Source organism: Thalia democratica, chromosome 1 (assembly GCF_965202585.1).
Source record: "Thalia democratica chromosome 1, ktThaDemo2.hap1.1, whole genome shotgun sequence".
Classification (NCBI taxonomy): domain Eukaryota; kingdom Metazoa; phylum Chordata; class Thaliacea; order Salpida; family Salpidae; genus Thalia; species Thalia democratica.
The window spans coordinates 62,281,346-62,302,487 of record NC_139165.1 but is presented as its reverse complement, the minus strand read 5'-3'; the positions used below and the strand labels follow the sequence as shown (position 1 = coordinate 62,302,487).

Below are 21,142 nucleotides of genomic sequence, written 5' to 3'. Positions count from 1 at the left end.
TACTTTGAAGTATATTTGACTAAAGAAAACTACAGACACGTATAAATAACAAATGAGGTCGTAAACTTGTCTTAATTTTACTAAATGCTTAAAATGTAAATTTTTAATAATAAGTAAATAATTTTACATCTACACTACATGTTTTCATATAGTATTCATTATATATTTGAAAGAAATTTGGTGTAAATTTAGAGTGATGATTATATAACTGTAAGAGTAACTTGGTCGTTGTGATTTTTTTGCAGTTTTCTAGTAAATAAATTATTATGTAATTATATGTATTATTTAAAATGAACATAGATTCTTAGAATATATATTCTTAAACATTAGTCATAAATTTTTCCTTAACAAGCACAAGTTTCATTTCTTCTAAACTTTCTAAAACTTTTTTCTGACTTTCTTCTACTTTTTTTTCTAAACTTGTTTTGATTTTTTCCTCCATTTCAAGCCATTGTGATGTAACTATACGCTCCATCTGGTATTCAAAAATTTCTCGAATCTGAAAGAAAAACTAAATTTGAACTTTGCACAAATTTTAGGCAAAGTTGTATATACCAGTGATTCTTAATAACTATAAATCTATGTACAGTATATCATTAAAGAAACATCTTTGTAAACTAGTATTAGATCATATTTATGAAATAAAAATGTGCTTTAGTTAATTAAGAATAAACCAAAGATAGAGTAAAAACTCATAACTGATACAATAGTTAACGACCTTTTTTGTTTATATTTTATTCTCAACTTTTTTTTTATTCCAAAAAAAGTGTTTATACGCATGTGCAATGTGCATACTTTACTTAGGTTCACATTTTGGGAAACAATGGCACAATTAATGTATTCTAATAAATTACAAGTATGTTATAGATAATAAAAATTTTGATATGGTTTTACTAAATTTATACATTTAAAATTATACATCGAATCTAAAAACAACAAAAAAAACTTTTTCGATCTGTTGTTTTGTTGAATCGACATCATTTCTAAGAGAGTCTACAAGTTCCTTTGTTATATCAACTCGTCCTCTAGTCGTATTCGATTCCTCTACAGTCTTTTCGACTAACCCTAATCTCGTTTTATCTATCCTCTCATTTAGATTAGACCCAGTAGATGTTAGGTCTAACTTCAACTCCTGTATACTCAAGATTTTATGACAAGCTTATGATTTAATTCTAAATAATCTTTTTTTATAAAACTTTTAAAAGTTAAGTATTCTACTAAAACGACTACTTTAGGTATTTTTTAGAATAATAGTTTTTTCTGAAAACAACATTGCAATTGACGCTTAAAAACATGGTGGAGGGACTTGAAGTATAGACAGACCTTTCGGTCATTGAAATAAAGTACATTATTTCACTTTAAATTTTAAAAGAACATAAATTTAAGAACATGTTTAATAAACTATTTGTTGTGGTTTAAAAAGTTTGTTAATTAACTGTTATTTTAGTTTTGTAATCTTTTAATTATTTCTAATTGGGGCATTTGTTAAAATAAAAAAACACATAGCTTTATATGTAGTCAGTTGTTTTATGTTATTCTAATTTTTTGTCGATTATTGATAAAAAATAATTTATTTGTAGTGTATCAACTACATATGCCTTTTTTTAATTTAAAAAATGTAACAACACTACCGATCTTAAAAATGATGGAAAAATAAGTAGTATAAAATTATGGTATTATTTCTATATACTTAAATTTAGTTTATAAGTTATAAAAAAGTTTTAAACGAGCAAATAACTAATTTTATACAAAATAATTTGTTACAACATTGGTCCTTACGACATACATTAACAAATAAATAGATGGTTTCTTAGTACCAAAAAAGGTGTTTTTAAAGTTTCGTTTTGGCAGGTCTTTGTAAAGCATGTACTTTATTTATTCTTTAATATTAAGTCCGTTTAGTTACCAAAGTAGTTGGTACCAAGCTTTAGTTATTATGTTATAACTTAGTTCTAAAACTTTATAAGAAAGTACAAGAATTAACTTTAAAAGAGTCAGGTAAAAGTTTGAATTAAATCGCTGTGAACCATCTAGACTCCGATAAAAAAGATAATAAGACCTAAACAAGTTACTTAGCATGTAAGTACTATTCTATAATTTTAATACTTTGGTTTTATTTCACTTTTAAAACAACTAAGACTTAAGTTTTATTGATGTTATAATGCCATTTATAAGTTTTCCAATCAAGGTTGCTTAATTATATAAACAGTTATGAACCGTCGTTATGAGGATGAACAAGTGAAAACGGTAATAAAACAAATAAAAATAAATACAAAATACTGTAAAACTAAGTACCTAGTTAAACCTATTAGTATTTTGAGATTTTAAAAGTTAGTTTTTTTACTTTAAAATTAAGTTTTAATTTATAAAACTAAACAAAAAATTTAAGTTTTTACTGTCAACTGCTTATAAAAACTCAGATACTATCAGACAGATTATTTAGATACAACATGTAGTGTATGTTAACTCAAACTCCCTTTTAGCCTTTTGCTATTAAAACTTCGAAGAATTAAACAGATAAATTTGAAGCCGCCTAGTAAAAATTAAAAAATATCAGTATTTTTATAATGCTTATGTGTTTAATTTGGTTTATTGTAGTCTATACTTTAAAGATAAAGTAAAACAAGATATACATTAATAAAACATTTTGTATATAGAAACATACATATATGCTGAATATTTAAATTTTATTTATTAAATTAGTTTATTTAACTCTGTATTTACATAAAGACTTTATTTCTAATTTTCACGTTTTTGACCATATTTTATATGAGTAGGTGTCAGAAGTGCACGGAGCGTCAATTTTGCACGTACTGAAACTTTTTAAATCAAAAAGATCTAATTTAAAACGAACAAGCAAACTATATATTTTTTATATAAAAAAAAACGTTTTAAATAAAATAAAATTATAAAAGTTATTAAGGAGAACAGTTTAAGCTCCGTTAAAAGTTACTTTGTGACCCGTTCCTGTTTTCAAAATTCTTGTGCTGCGTCTTATCACATGTTTTTTGTGTTTAAAATTTAAGACTAAAAAGTTAGTTATAAAGCACAAGTTAATCTATTAGTACAAGTAAGATTTCTGATTCAAAAAGCTATCAATAAACAATCTAAACTTACATTTTTTCTTTAAATTTACTAATCCTAGATAAAAGTCGTCATATTGTAAAATTTTAAAACTTATACCTTTTCTCGTAAAAAATGATTGTATATTCACTTAAACTAAAACACTTAAGTTACTAGTGTTACTACTACTTACTACACTTAAGTTAAAAGTATTAATAACTTGGATGTAATGACTTTAGCTTTTAGACATATAAATGTTTACTTAAACTAAATTCACAATGTTATAAAATTTGTCTATGAACTGTTTTTCTTTAATCTGATTCTTACAATCTAAAAACAAATTTATACTTTCAACTGCTTTAAACTAACACAAAAAAACATTAAATATAAAATAGTTCTAAAATTTTCTGAGAAAAAATTTGAAAATATTTTTAATCAATTTTCAAACTAGTTAGTGTTTTAAAAATTGTATAAAAACTACAGAAAAGTTAAATCAAATTCCGTTAGACTCAAAGTCAGGAAAATTTTCAGATTATAGTTTTAATATAAAGAAGGCGCTAATTATTTTGACCAGTCTCGTTCATACAAATTTCGAACTACCATATTTCGAACTACAAATGTCAATTACTTACTCTTATTTTATATCATATAATATAGTTTTTACAACTTTGTAAAAATAATAAAAAATAATGAAAAACAAAACAAATTTAAATTCCTTCAACGAAAAATTGTAATCAGGAAATGATAAATAACTAACATTGACATGGTTTTGAGCTTCTCGTCTTACATCTCTAATAAGACCTCTGACTCCTCTCAATCCTACTTTCATTTCTACTTGATCAGTCATAAGATCAGCTATTCTACTTTTTAAAGCATTTATGTTTGTTAAAATTTTGTCGGTTGTTGAAATTGTTTCATCTCTTTCCGTCTGTTTTTATCGACTTATAAAAAAGCTATGACTCTACTACTTATAAAAATATAGTTTGTACTTTCAAGACTTTAATTAGTAAACTAAATTTTTGTCAAAGACCTCGTTAGTACTTATATAAAATAATACATTATTTTCTAGATTTTTTATATAAGTACTGACGATGCTTTGACCTAAACTTAGTTTACTAAGTAGTTCTTGAAAGAATAAACTGTATCAATTCTCCTCTAGAAGTAGAGACCTTTGTATTTTTTTTTAATAAATCAAAACATATAAAACTTATAAAAATATTTCATAAAAAAATATTATAAAGAATACTTGAACAGCGACACTAACTTTATTTTGGTTTATACTTAGCATAGTTAATAATGTCTTACCTTATATGTACATATTATTACTATTATTTAAAATATAGATTTTTTTAAATAGAAATATTCTAAGAATATAATAATTAGTTTTCAGTAACTATTAAAAGGTTAGTTACTTAATTTATTCTTTTTTCAAAAAAAAAAGTATAAACTTAAAATACTAGTACTTTATCTAAAATTTTCTCGAAAGTTAATAATTCATTTTTACTTAAAAAATAGTTAAGATTTACGTTTTTGTTTTGTAACTTGCTAGTTTTTTAAATGCATATATGTTTATAATTGAAAGTATTTTAAAAGTATCATCCTATTAAAGTCGTTACAATCAAGATTTGTTCTCTGAAAAGTTTAATTTCTTGAGCTTGTTTAAAAAAATGAATTAAAATAATGCCGTTGGTTTATCCTTTCAAAATTATAACTTACTATAATTAGCAAAAAAATGATAACAAAAAAACCTTTAGTTCTTAAAGAAATTCAAACTATATAATTTTACGTGCCATACCTGTCTTAAAGACAACAATAAAAATAAACTGTAAGTAACCTTAATTTAGTAATTTCTTATAAAAAGAGTTCGTTTTGTAATTCGTTTATTTATACTTTAAGTAAGTAAAGTTTATTTGATTTATATTTTACTACCTATTAAAAATTAAAAAATATCTTATAAATCTTTAAATTAAAAAATTCTATTGAAAGTAATAAACGAAAAAACGTCAAAAAAACTCTAGTTATGAGAAAATATATATACTTTTTTTTAACAGGGTAGAATTATACGAAAACGATTTTAGTTTTTAACTCATCATTAATTCATTAGTATTATCTATATGTTTTGGTTTTAAGAAAACAAATAGAGAGATTTCAACTACTGGAGGAAAAATAATGAATTTTTTCTTTCAAGAATTTATTTTACACTTTCTTTAATACTTTTTTTTACTATTTTACTTGAAAGAATAATTTCATTAATTCATTAATATAAAACAAGACTTATAAAATTAACTTTACCTAAACTCCAGGGCAATAAAATAAGTAAGTTATTTTGATCTAATAAGTTATGTAGTATTTTTTTTATAATGCCTTCATTTATAAAATTATTTTTATATGAAAAAAAAAAACTTTTCTTTGAACTTAAGGCTAGTTATTTCAACTAGTTTGAAGAATTTCATACTGTAAAAGATAAAGATAACTACTTTTTATATACCTATTTGTATAACAACTTGTTGTTTTAACTTAATTTTTATATAACAAAAGTATGTACTTGACAACTTATGTAGTAAAACATAAAAAATAAAGGCTTATATCAAAATAGTTTTAGTCATACAAAGATCAAGATATTTGACGAAATGTTTCGTTTTTGATATATTTACACGTTTTAATATTACCGAGTCATCAGAGGCAACTGCTTTGCTCAACATTTCAAAAGTCATTTCTCCGTCTTCCCGAAACATTTTTGTAACAAAGTTTGATCTTTTGTACTTATTTACATATATTTTTTGTTTCCTTAAAGAAACTGATTTTCTCATGAACGCTGGAATTCCAAATTCAACTTCTAGCGAAGAATCCACCTGAAAATTGTTTACATGTTTCGTATTAAACTTTATTTTTTTCAAACTGTTTAATTGATGACAATTATGTTGTATTTAAACATGCTTAAAGTATTACTACATTTAACAATTACAATTAATTCTCGATAAAAAACATGTGTGCTTAAATACTATTTAAAAGTCTACAAAAACTATAAGTTACTCTCGTAACAACGTTCTCCCAAAATAGTATATACTTATACATAAATTATAATCAGAAAAAATATTTTATTAATTTTTTTTCATTTTATATCGTTTTTGTATAGTAATATGGATTTTAAAAGTATTACGAAGTGTTTTTTTTTTATTGTTACTTTACATAATATATTCGGTTATTGTCTTTTGTTTTTACATATTTTCCGGTTTTTCTGGAAATTATAATATAATTAATGACGTTAATGAACAAAAAAACCGTATGAAGTTTTTGCTCAAAACTTTATGAAATACTAGAAGCAAAAATAGACTTTAAGATTATTAGATTTTCTTGTCGTAGAATAAAATATATAAAACTTTAATTTTTAAATAACAACATATTTAAAAAAAATCAAGTTAACTTTTTAGTTATGATGTTTATACTTTATAGCATAGCTTAAAAGCTAAAATATAAGAGTCTGGGTGTCGTTTCAAATAAAGCTAACTTATGCTTAGTATTTGAAACGTATGTTTTTAGAAAAACAAATAGGCTATACAAGGAATTTGGTATATTGTTTAAAATTATATATCTAAAAAAATAGTGGAACATATATACATAAGTAAGTGTTAAGTAAAAAAGTACATTATACTTAGTTTAATAAAATAAAACATTTTCTTATAAAACTAATGACAGATAATAATATTAACACTATCTATGTATAGACAATACTAAAAAACTTTAAACTAAGAGACTCTTTAACCATTTTTTCTGTCTGTATATTAAAAATAAATTAAACTAATAATTTTATACTTCCTCTTGGTTTTTTTCACTTGTTTTTTTTTGTAAATAAAGAAATTTTCAGGATAAGAATTTTTGTATAAACTATGAAAAAAAAACCGTCACGAGAGTTAGTTATAAAATTAATCTTAATTTAATATTTAGTAATAAAAATCTCAACAATTTAATATACCTGCATGGAAAGTCTTTCTAGAGTAGCATGTTCTTGAACTTGAATAATGTCACCGACAGCTAAACCAACCTTTAAAGTTTTATTGTATAATAAAAAATAATTAAATTTTTACTACAATGTGAAACTAACCAACAGATTCATAATAATGATTGTCATCATGATGAGAAAAATACTAAAAAGGACAAAACTGCATTGTTTGCTGTACAACTGCAAAAAAAAAACTAAAGGTCACCAATATTTTTTATTGAATTATAAACACATCAACTAATTATAATTTTTTAAGATAAGAGTATAAATAAAAGTTAAAAGAAAGAGTTGTTGAAGCTATAGTTTAAGGTTTTCAGTAGGATAGCAAAACTTAAAAATATGAGTTTATATAGTTATATGACTATTCAAATTCTGACAATTGTCTTATAAAATTTAAAGGGCCACACCTCAAAAAAATGTATTTGAAAAAATAAAAAATGCTCATGTAGGTCTAATTTTTATAATATGAAGGTAAAAAAACTGTACAAATGTTTTATAAAGTCATAAAATTTGAGATTACATAAAAGTACAAAAAACTACAACATTCTAATAAGTTTCAAAATATATTTATCAATTTTTTAAAAAATGTCTAAAACTTTAAAAAGGTATGATCATGTAGGTCTAATTAGTCTTACTAGGATGGTTAATTGTTTTTGATAAATAAAACAATTGACAATAACTCAGAATTGATAGAATTTGAACTGTCATACAACCAGTTTATTTATCCTTTTCATACGTTTGTTTGAAAAACTTTACGTAAAAAAAAAAAGACAAGCTTCAAATTCCACTTAAGAAAAAAACTACCTACGATTAAAAAAAGTATTGTGAGACATTTACGGCTGTTTTTGTTAAGTAATAAATAGAATTCATATTATACTTTTTTTTGAGCAACTTTCTTTAATTTTTTGTGTATTATGAAGTAAGTATACGCAAGAGTCTTTGAAAATTAAAACTTGATTTTAAAATAACTTTCTTTTTTTTTATTGCTATATATTTTCATAATTAATTATTTGCTTCTACAAACCGCTTGTGTTAGAAAAATAGTTAAAAAAATTATCGGAGTTTAAGCAATAAAACTTAATTTAAAAATCTTAAACCAACCACTTGAAAATAATTATCTGACTCAAAAAATTTTGATCCATAATCAAGTTCTCCAATGGTCATCACAGTAACTGTTATAAGTGACTCGTACCAATTCGTGAATACCAACTGTTAATATTATGCCTTTAATAACACTATGAAAATAACTGTAAATTATTATAAAACAAATACAAAAAATTGAGTGTTTTTGTGATAAATACTTGTATTTGTATTCTCTTTATAAAACCTTAAAATTAAACAAATTGATTAAGATTTTAGTACCTTGTTTAATATCTTTCTATGCAACTTTTTAAGAAATCTTGTAAGCTTAATACAATATTTTTACTCTATGAAAAAGTAAGAACACTTCTATGACTTTAACTTAATTAAAAAACGTTTTTATCTTTAACTATGAATGTTTCGTATATATATTTAAACATACATTATTATAATAATAAAAACTATTGAGAATTAAGTATAAAGTTATTTTTATAGATGTGTTAACAGCTTTTAAAAACTTTATTGAAATGAGTAGACTGTTTCGAATAAAATAGTTAGTTTTATTAAAATCAAGACAAACGGAAACTTCTTTCAATAATGTTCAAGCATTTTTTTAAAATCAACTACATTTTATTACAAAAAAGTTATAGACATTTGAAATATATATTTGATCATAAAGAATTTATTTTACGTTTATAATATTTACAAGAGTTGTTCCATTAAATAGTTTATAACTTATACAAAGTGTTTCACTACATTAACTATCTCGAAGCAAGTTCTTAGTGAGTTTGTATAGTTATCAAAATAACTTAAGTTCTTTAAGTTGGACTTCAAAACTTTATTTTGAAGATTTGTAGATTGCCGAACTACTTAGCTTGATTAAAAAATGAAAATTAAAAAAAACTCAAGCTAGACCACTTTTTTTCAATAGTTCAATTAACAATTGACTAAACAAATAAATATAAATTTAGAATTGCGATACTCACAACAGAATTTTATCAGTTTTTTACTTAGCTTTGTTTTCATGATAGATCTTTGCTTCTATACAGATGTCATAAAAATTTTAAAACGACTGTTTAGAACTAACTTTTATTAGTAATAATTAACTTATAAAAAAACATAATAACCTGATTCCCCATTAGAATCGTGAATGAGAATGCAAAACCAAATATGAAAAAAATAAATACAAAAAGAAACTGAGCAAAAGTCCACATAACATCAGTAAACATAACTACAAAGATTCCTAATCTGGGAATTTTTTGAATAAACAGAAGAAGAACCATCCACGAGAGAAAAACTGCAAACGCTCCTACCTCTTGTTGCCATTCCTAAAGTTGTACTTTAATTACAAAAAATAGCTACCTTTATGGTTTTTACTTCAGCGATATATAACTTACGAAAAAATACTTAAGATAAACAAGCAAAATCTTTATTACTTTTTTGAAAGTGCTTAAAAATAATTGTATAAAACAAAAACTTTGTTTTGCTCAGATAAAGTGTTTGCACCTTATGCTATCTTTTAAAATGAGTTAAATAGGATAAATACTTTAAAACTACCTAACTTAAGGGTCTGTGCCTTTTATAAGTGATAGACAAATCAAAAAAAACAAAAAGGTGTTTGTTGGCCGCACTTTATAGCAAACATTTTTTGCGGTTTGCAGGTACTTAAGATAATTTTACTAATCAACAAAAAATACTATTTTAAGCCAAAAATAAGATAAAATAAATAATAATCCATCAATAAAATTCACTAATTTTTAAATTAGAAGCTTAATTTTAAGTTTTTTTCTCAAAAACCCGCTTTCAAAGTTATTTTTTAAGTATGTTTTTTCAGCTGAAAATTACACCGCTGGCCGCATAATTCTAATTTGCAGGCTGCATTTGGCTCGTTTACTGACCCTGATCTAATTAGATTGTATTTTTGATAGGGCAATAAAAAAATCTATAAAAAGCAACTTTAAGTATAAAAGTTTAATCTTACACTAAATTTAAAAACTAAATAACAATAAAATAACTTTGTGCTAGAGCTAGTATAACTGAGTTAATTTTTTAGCATGTCATAATAGATGTCAAGCATTTAACTAAATTAGTATATTAGATTTCAATAAATAAAAAAGTTAGCTTGAATCGTGATGATATATAAATATTTTTCTTAAGCTTATCAGTTATAAATTAACTTGAAATAACCATGCTGTTTTTAGTTAGTTTTGTTTAGAGTTTATTTAAACTATAATATATTGAAATATGCTTATAAAGTATAAGGTAAACAGTTTTTTTTAAATTCCAAAGTATTAGTTATAAGTGTGTTTGAAGTATAAATAATACGTCTAGTCTAGTTCGGGAAATAAAATTCTTAAAAATCTACAGAGTATACAGCCGTTTTAAGTAGTCTAATAAATTATAAAAAAAGCATTAAGTTTTCGTTAAAACTTTGTGGTTTTTATTTTTTTTCTTACAAACACAAAACGAGTTACCCATACATAAAATACTAGTAAATTTAAAATGACGTGAAATTATTTTTAGTTGCTAATAAAGTAAATATGGTAACCTAGTTACGATTTTACTATCAGTATTGTTTATGTGGTGTTTATCAGCTGTCGACATGTTTCTTTTCAGTTTATTACTACTTTTAATGGATAATATTTGGTGAGATATTTAAAATTTTTTAAATTTCATCTCAAAGTGCCACACGATTAAGATTTAATAAATGATACATAACAGGTGTAAGGTTTTAAAAAAAACTTTTAGGTTTTAACAACGTAAGTACTACTCTTTTCTTATATATAACCCTAGAGAAAAACTGCAAGTTTTATAATAAATTTGATTTTATAATCCAAATTAACGCATACATATTTCTTAAAGACGAAAAACTTTCAGTAAATTATTAAGTTATAAATAATGTTGAAGATGTACATTAATTGATTATGCAACTTTCTTAAAAAAAATGTATTTGATTAGTTTTTGGTTAAAACAATCTTACTTATAGTTTTTGTATACAGTAAAAAAAAAAATTGTAAATGTTTTTAGTCTGACCTGTCTTAAACCAGTATCCCATTGTAGATTGTTAAGAATTTCAAGATCGATCATGCTTGTATCAGTTTCGTTCACAAGTTTCATAAATCCTTCTTCAACTGCAAACGCATTGAAATTAAGGGTTACCAATAGGGATAATATATACAATGCTAATTCTATCGCGTTCGTAATGTCAAGATAGTTCCACTTTTGTCCTAGCATTTGGAATGCCTGAAGATATAGTTTATAAATTTAAGTGTAGAAAACATTAAGAAATACAAATACTTTTTAATGTAAAATTAATACAAATTTATAAATCATGAAATATTTTCAGTTAATTTGTTACAAAATACCCCACTCTTTGTTTGTAAATTATGAATAACATTATATGATTAAAAAAAAAAACATATAAACAACAATTTTTCTACACATAAATTCCAAGTTTTACAGAATTTTAAAATGGCCCCTGAATATAACTAACTTAAAAATTAAATATAGTACCAAAAATTTAATGAAATACTTTTTCACAGTTTTAGTTTTGAAACTGATTAGTTATTAAATTTTATAGTGTTCCCTTTTAAAATTATTCTAAAGATATATCTTGAAACTTTAATCGAGAATAAAAAAAAAAGATTTTTTTTTGTAATAGCAATGAATTTGAAGTTAAAAGTTCGATATCAAAAAAAAAAAGAGTCTTAGAAACAAGTTCTATTTTTAAAATAATTTAAAAAGATTTTAAAATGGTTTGCTGATAGTTTGTTTTACTTGTGCAAAAAACAAGTAGCTTTTTATTATGGATTAGTTTTAGTATAAAAAAAATAATGATTTTATTATTTCTTAAACCTCAGACTTAAAGGTACTTAATCATACTTTTAAGTTTTTGTTTATTTTTTCTATGACCTTCTGAAACAACTAATTTAGAACTTTCTAAACTATAAATGCAAAAATAAACTTTTAATATATATTTTTTGTTTAATTTCGAAAAATTTTCTACTAGCTATAAACAAAACAAAATTAGATAAAAAAATTCAGCTTAATTTAGTTTTAATTCAACCAATTTTGTTTGATAAAAAGCGTGGACAACATACTGCCTGCGAGTAGGATCCGGCCCGCAACTAACTTCTTAATCATAAAAAGTTTGTACTAACAAGTAAGTTGATAATTTTTTTGGAATAAAAATGCACATGTAAATAAAAATAAGTTGAGTGTAAATTTTGGTACTAATTTTATAGTTGTATTGCAAGGATCGTAGGCTTTAGTGGTCGCATGCTAAGTTCAAAAATAAAAGTATTCGTGAGCCGCATTTGTATATTATTTTTTACTCACGATAACAGGCATAAAATGTTTAGTGTAAGCTTTGAACTTCTCGTTATTTATACTTATATCTTTTTGCTTTGCTCATAGTTTCAAACCCAAGAATATCAAGTGAATGACTCAAAATTTTCTTTTGCGAGCCAATTTTACATGTTTGTGAGCCGCAGTTTTACATTTAATATAATGTCATACTCGCGGGCCGCACCTATATCATTCGCAGGTCGTAATTTTCTGACCCCTGTTATATTGTTACAATTAGGTGCTTAAAAAACTAAAATCTCTACTTCAGTAGAATTTTAGAAAAGTAAAAGGACCACTTAAGTTTATGTCCAATAACCTCGCCTCTTTATGTACAAAAGACCTCTGTCCCGTCGACTAAAGTTTTCCAACCGGAGTATAGAACATAACAGCATAATAAGCACTAGACTACACCGTAAGGTGCTCAATAACTATTCATGCGACATTTTCATTCTAGTTTGGTCCTCATTTTGACTCATAAAGTATACTAATACTTTTTATATAATGGTGAAAAGATCTCAGCTTTGCTGACGATCACCGAAGTACTATTACTCGTAAAATGAATAAAGCAAACAAAAGTTAGTTATAAAAAAAATCTTTAAAACTTAAAATAGTACAAAAAAAAATTGTATTTAATGGTTAGAGAAAGCTAAATTATTATATTTGAACAACCAACAAGTTTTATTTGATCAAATTAAAGAAAAAATTGGTTAACAAAATACAAGTAGAATGTTTCTTTTGGTTTTTCATAAAAATGTTGTAACTTTTAAAGCAATGAAAAACGACTTTTAAACGTTTGCAAACCTTTACAATACACATCAAGTAAATTTAAAAAATATTTGATACTGTTGGTTTGTTTATGCTTGATTGATTACTCGTTTTTTCAGGAAAAATTTTATTATAAAGTTAGTGTTATTTTTATTAAATGTAGACCCTTTTTTCTTTAAAAATAAAAAAGACTCTTGCTCTTTTTTAACACAGGATTCAAATTCCAGTAGAACAATAACAAAAACTCTTCTTTAAAATCTTTTTTTAAACAAAAAATATTTAATTGGGTAACAAAAAATATTTTTAGTACAGATAAATCATGATTTAATGATAAGCTTTCAGAAAGTTTAAAATAAACTGTAAAGTAAATATTTATGTTTAAGATTAAAATTGAAATAATATTTTTAGTACTTATAGTAGTACTTTTATGTTATTTATATTTAAAAACTTTCCGATTATTAAATTATACTATAATTAAGTAAATAAATTTACCTCTCTTAGTAAGTTTATGACTGTGAATACTAAAATAACGATTCTGAGGTTTAGAATGACGTTTGGAATTATCTGACATCCAATAAGATCAGGATGTTTTTCTATCACTTCAGAACGGTAAAATATACATGCTGTACTAAAATATTTAATTAAAAATAAAATAATAAAATATAAAGTTAAAGTATTAGTTTGTTTCATTTGTATTCAATAGATAACCTTATTTTATCATGTGTGTAAAATATTACGAAACTTTAATTTTAACTTATCTTTTATATTAAACAGCTTAATATTCAAGCAAAACATTCGACTTATTTTTCTAAAAACTGCGAATAGTAATATATACACGAGAAATTAACTTAAGCGTCAAACTAGTATTAACCTTCCTATAAAAATTGAAAAACTTATAAATTTGTATGTTTATTAATCTCATAAAAACTATTAAGGTCAGTATAATATACGCATAAAGTATTTACTGCTTGTTTTATATTTTTTGCATTTTTATACTATTTGATAAAGAGATTACAAAAAAACCTTAGTTTTTTTTAATTCACAAACTCATTTAGATTGTTTTAAGAGTTTGGTTGTTTTAGCTGTCAACTAAGGTATTGATTTAGTACTTGCAAAGTTTGTCTTTTATAGTAATTTATTTAATATTGATTTCTACTACCTATCTTGAATTCATTTTCATTAGAACTAACCAAATAAAAGTATGACATTAAGTACTAATTAAGTAAATTTTAACACAGAAATAAATGTTTAACCTTTTATTAGTTGCCATTAATCTTTGAACAAAAGAAGAAACAATAATATATAAGCTATATTTTACGAGTAAAACATTGTAACACAATAATTAAGAAAGTTTAATCTATCATTTTAGTAAACAGTTTAGTTTAACTAGTAAAACTTAACAGCAATTGTTTTATCGAAATAGGCATGCAATGTGTAAACTGATAATAAGAACATAATGTTGAGTCTTGACTTAATACACATACAAACATAGTATATTAAAAAAGCATTCAAGTTTTGAAATTCTTCACGCAAAGCTATTAGAAACGTTGAACAGCTTTCTATTTGCATAAAAAGAATTACCACATATTTCAAGACAGTTTTTAAAAGAAAAAACATTTGCAAACAATTCAGATTACGATATTTTAATAGAAAATTTCACAGAAGTTTTTTGAATCAATAACAAACTGTCAATTTTATTAAAAGTTCTACAAGGATACGACTAAAGTAACTTTTAACTCAACAATAACATCAGAATACACATCGACCATGCTTTGTTTACAATAAGCTTGTTTGTGATTGTTTAACAAGTTAATGTTTACTTAGTTTATCGTTTTGTGAAAGTATGGGGATTTTTATAGTCTACAAATAACTTAAAACTGTTGTACTACTATATATAAACTTTTTACTTTCAATAGTCTAACATTTAATTAAAAAAAAAAAACTTTTTGTATAGAATTATTAAAACAGGAATCAGCAGCCTATTACATGTCGCGGGTCAAATGTCTTAGTAAAAATTGCTCACGCGCAGCACTTAATAAAAAAGTCTTCCACACTCAAAGTAATTTAAAACAATTGTGGTTACATTATAAAAATACGCTTAGGCTCTATATATATAAAATACTAGTTACTAGTGCTGTTTTATTGATTATCTTATCAAAAATGTGGTTTATACGAGTATTTTTATAATGTAAATACAATTATTTTAAACTACTTTGAGTGTGGAAGACTTTGTAAGGATCTTTTAACAGAAGCGTTTTATTTTTAGATTGTTTTCAGCTAAAAAGTACCTCGCGACTCCTGCTAGAAAATTGAAAAAAAAAAAGTTTGACAATTTTTCTTTTTTAGTTTGTAACATTTATAGCTAACTTTGGTATAAAGTTTTAAAATATTAAAATTAAAAAAATTATAACTCACTCGTTGGTTGTAGTATCTGAAAAAAAACTTTATGTAATAGTATTTTTAGTAATGCTTATTAAAGATGTTTATTAATTAATTCTATTTTTAATTTTTGATATTAACAATTAAGTTCTTATATAATTTTTATGATTGATTATCTAAAATACAATTAATATTGAACCTCAAAAATTAAAAAAAAGTTCACTAAGAAGTATTTAATATTGTTGTTATAATTAATATGTGTAAATAAAAAAAAATTATAATGTAAGCAAATATATAAATTTGAAATTATCAAAAAATTAAGATAATGAGTGTTTAAACCCATCCAAGTATTTAATATGTATTTCAGTATAATTAATTAAAGTTTTCTAAAAATACTCACTTAGCATCTCTCTGTAGCTTATCAGCTGGTTCCATTCAATCTTATAAAAGGGAGGAAGAGACATCATATAGACATTTAAAAGTACCACAAATGTGGTGTAAAACAATAATGAAAGATAATACACATACCGACCAAATCTTTTCCACTTGTAATTAAGCAAACCTGTTACTATCGGGTGTACCAACAATCTCTCACATTTTGCATTAACCTATGATTACACAGACTTATCATCATTCTTAATATTCTATTAGAATACAAGTGTCACAAAATACTGAACAAATATTTAAACAAACAATAACATAGTATTTTTATAAATCCATACAACAATAAAAAACAAACACACTTTTTATCTAAAGCTTAAAAAATTCACTCGATACTTTTAAAGAAAACTTTACAAAACATATAATTATTTGAATTGTTAGTTAATTGTGAATTAAAGTTCAAACTGGCAAACTTTTGTAGAAAACTATCTATACAATTATGAAAATGTTATAATAATAATTTGATACTTGTTTTATTTTACTAAAACCAGCGCTTTGAACTTCATCACAGGAATACTGACGCCCCTTAACTATTGAATGTAAAATTTTTAACAAAAAAGTTACAAGTATTGTTTACTTAGTATTGTTGGAGATAAAACTAAAACTAAAGTAAACTAACTTAAAAGAAAATCTTACCATTATTGCAAGAGGATGGTTGTCTTTTAAATGGTCTGTGTTTTTATCATATGTATGAGCTTCTTTTGTTAAGGCATCATGTTCGTCATAAACCTGGTAATTTTTTTAATCAGATAAATCGACTTGGTTAAAACTTTTTAGAAATGGTCTAAGTTGATAATCAAACTATTTTAAAACTCTAATTTTTACTTGTTTAAACCCAATTCGCTATATTAAAGTTTTGTTTAAAAAGTAATTATGAACTGTGTAAGGGTTTTCTTCCATTAAAAGCGCTGTTGTTTCTGATATGACGTGATCTTTGCCACTAGAAGGTCTTGTTGTTGCTGTTGAAGCTTCGATTTTTTCCATCCATTCGCTACAAGCGTATGTATCATCAAAAAACTCGTATAAAAGCGTTACCTAAAAAAATTATGCATATTTAAAGCTTCACATATGAAAACGTTTACTAATAACTTTATTTTTTAGCATATTTACAAATAAAACTTATTTTTAAGTTTTCAAAAAAACTGTCAAATTATGAAATTAGCAGATTTGCTTAGTTCGGAAAACTCTAATGTTTTTATAAAGAAAGTTGGTATTCAATATGAATTAAAATCATATATAATTATTTAGTATTTTTTGTGGTTTATTTTGCAAATGTTGGACTCAGACACCAGAACCCGAGCAACATAAACAAAAAGCACAACAAAAAAAGGGTACATAAAAAAATAAACAATTTAAAACACTCAAAAAATTGAAAAAGTACTCACACAACATATTTAAATATTTAAATTGAAATAAAATTAAAACTCCGTACATAAAAGCTAACATAACATTTAAATGTAATTAGATTTCATAAAGATACCGTAAAAATATTTAATACATTTAGTAATAACAGACTTTAAGGTCAACTAGTCAACACGGTTTAGAAGTTTTAAATTTGAAACGAACAAACTGAAAAAAGTTGACAAAACAATAAAGTTTTTTTTAGGGAGAAGCGTAGGAAAAAAGTAACTACAACAGATTTAAATATTAGTAGTATTTAATCGTTATAAAAGTAATTTTTTTATTGAATACTTTATTCTTGCAAAAAGTTTTAACTTTATGTTTTCAAAGATTAATATATTAAACAATTTGTTTCACAAATTCATTGCTCTATGAAAAAAAGAAATTTGCCACTGGCCGTTTTGAAAACGGTTTTAAAATAATATTTATTTTAACTTATTCATAACGCATAATTACTTTGAGAAAAATTTATATATAATAAAAAAACGAGTTTGTTTACAACTAAAAAAAAAAATTAGATTCCGATCTTCTATAACCCAGAGACTTCAAAACAAGTTCAGTCAATCTTTCTTAATATGTTATCAAGATATGTTGCAACGGTAGCATATTAATCGTGTTAATTTTTGTTGTATCGCTTAAATTTTGTAAACATCTTATTATGATTTAGGGACTTAAGTGGAATTTTCAACTCCAGCTTAGAACTAATATATAGTATATATAACTTCGTCGGAGTGGTAAATGAGTTAGATTAAAACATTTTTATAATTTTGTAGGATTGTAGTGGTTGAATTTGTTATATATAATACATTTAGTATGTTTGCACTATTCAAATTTTTTAGATTTGTATATACCTAAGTCTTTAAACGCTGTAGTTGAGGGCAATTTAGTGTTATTAATTAAAGATCAGTGGGGTTAGTTCGCTTTTGTCGAAATTAAGAAACAGTCAGTTATAAGGATTTATTTTTAAAAACAAAAAATCGACTACAAAACATTTATTTGATAAGTTTCTACTTTAAACTGGAACTAAGACCTGAAAAATGATTTAAGCAGTGAATGGTTTGAAAATAGATGATAAGCACAACATGATAAGCAGATGATAGATAAAAACTTATAGACTTAAAAAAATCATTTTAAAATTTTCTATACAAAGATAACTATGAACTTATTTAAGTTAATTAGAAAGATTTATAAAACTATACAAACATGCAACACATTACAAAAACTAATGTTTCAGCTCTAGTTGGCAGAATTTAAATTTGCTGAAACAATAGAAATAAAAGAAAGCTATACAAATACCATAAAAAGATTAGTTTATTTAAAAACTTTACAAAAATAGGAGTACAAAAAAAAAAGTTATTCTGTAATAAATTAGATTTTAAAAAGTTTTAAATGTATAGCAAGGACCATATTAAATTATCTATTTAATAACTTTCTTATAAGTTACTAAAGTAAAAGTACCTTTTTTAGTAAAAACCTAAGAACAAAATTCTATTTACATAACATAAGTATTTGTAATGATAATTGTCTTACTAACATTTTTTTTCATAAAATCTTTAGGTTATTTGATTTGAATTATAAGAAATGCTAATCTATATTTTATCAAAGTAAATAATAAATTTTATTATATTGAAATTTAAATTTAAAAATATACTGCTTTATTTTTTTGAGTTGTCATTAAGTTATTATTTTTTAAAAGTTATTATATACAGCTTTATCTTGATACATAATGCTAAGCAGGGTGTAGTAAAAACTAAGTTTAACAGTTTAGTTTTTAATAAGTATAACTTTAAGACTGAGCGAACTACATATATACTTTGTGCTATGCAATATCTAAAAAATACAACAGAGTAGAAAAATAGACAACATTTTTCTATATCGAAACAACTCTGATTTAAACTTAATAATTAATTTTTCAAACTTAATTTATTAAATTTAATTATTTTTCGTTTAATTTTTAGTTTTATTATTAAAGCCTGACAATTCAGTAATAGAGTTTTATGAAACTACTACATTTAAAGTTATTTATTAAGTTGTATAATACTAATAAAGGTGTAAAACTTCTAAACATAAAAAAACTTGTTTACAAAATTCTTAATAATCAGCATAGCCTGCTTTATTAAAAAACTAACAGCAAAATCTTCATCTTCAGGTTTCTTCCCATTGTCTGTAACGCACTGGTTGCAAACTACTTCTGCCATGTCTTCCATCTTTTTTATCATTTTTCTCATTGGAGTAGTTATTATGCCTTAAGATGAAAAATTCACTAGGCATTATTAAAATGTTTGCAACCGACTAGCTTAAATAAAATTTAAGAATATTTTCAATAAATGAATTTATTGTTGTATCCTAACGTACATACAAGTTTGACAGAAACTTTAAACCTTACTGTAATTATAATATGTCATATTAGAAAAAAATATTTCAAGAACTTCTCAAAGTTTGTTAAAAAGTGTTTTGCTTTTTAAATAACTTTGAATGTATTTAACATTTAGACAGGTACATATATTTTTAGTAATTGAAGTCGTATCAGTGTTTACTCATAATCTAGTTTATGATTGACCTTATGACTCTGTAAAAATCAAGAAATAAAAATTCAAATTTTTTATTGTTTATTTTAGGAAAAAATATTTAAATAGAACCTCTGTTTATACCCCTAACACTGAAATTTCATATTAAATAAATTATTTGCTTTTGCTTACTTTTAATTATCGGTAGTATAGTTTAAATTGATAAATATATGTTACTTGTAAAAAAAAACTAACTTAATATAATGTTCTATAATAATAACTTAATAAAGTTTAGGAGGTAGAGATAGAAAATACTTTTAATTTTTTTGAAAGTCTTTTTATAATCGCATTTCAAAAGCTTTCTTTAAATCCTTCACAAACCAGTAATAGGATTCTTTACTGCGTTTTTTAAAGAAAGTTGCCACGATTCATGTTTAATTAAAGCGTGAACGCAATCACGTTGTGAGTGATCTAGAGCAAAGTCAAGAGCGTTTCTTCCGTCAGCACTACGAAAAGTAACATCAGCCTTCCATTGCAGAAGAAGCTGTATAAGCTCAACATGACCTCGCTGACTTGCTAAATGCAGAGCACATACCTTAAAAAAGAATTGAAAAGTTATGTTAAGATTACTTTTTGACTTTAATTAGAGTTTTCGCTATTTACAAAAACTGTAAAGGTTATGTAGTAATTTATCCTTAAAGTTTAAATTTATTTTTTTTTGTTAGCAGCTTTTGTTGTTGTATGTACTAGTTTTATTTTTTATAAAACCTTTATGCGTTAACACAATAATAGCTTTATTCTGACGTGGTATTAAAAAAAATATCTAAACAAATTTACCTTTATTTTTCCTCGAGGTTGTACACTAGCACCTGCCTCAAGTAAAACTTTGGCTGCTTTTTCCCACCCATATGCTGCAGCACAGTCTAGAGGTGTCCACTGCTTAGCATTTCGAAGCTCAATATTTGCGCCAAGTTGTATTAAACTAAAATTTAAGAACTTACTGAATTTGTATTAAAAGTTTCAAAAAAAAAAGCAAAGTACTTTTTATTACGATCTAAAAAAAATATGTTTGATTTCGAGTAGTGTTAGATTCAGAAAATAAATAAAAATATAATAGAGTTTACTGTTTTTCAAAAATAACCTTATTAGATTATTCTAT

General features: G+C 24.1%; 1 pseudogene; it reads right to left on the bottom strand.

The window, feature by feature from the left end:
• Positions 1-319: 319 nt before the first annotated feature.
• LOC145837931 (uncharacterized) overlaps positions 320-21,142 on the bottom strand; it is a 39,109-nt pseudogene continuing 18,286 nt past the window's right edge.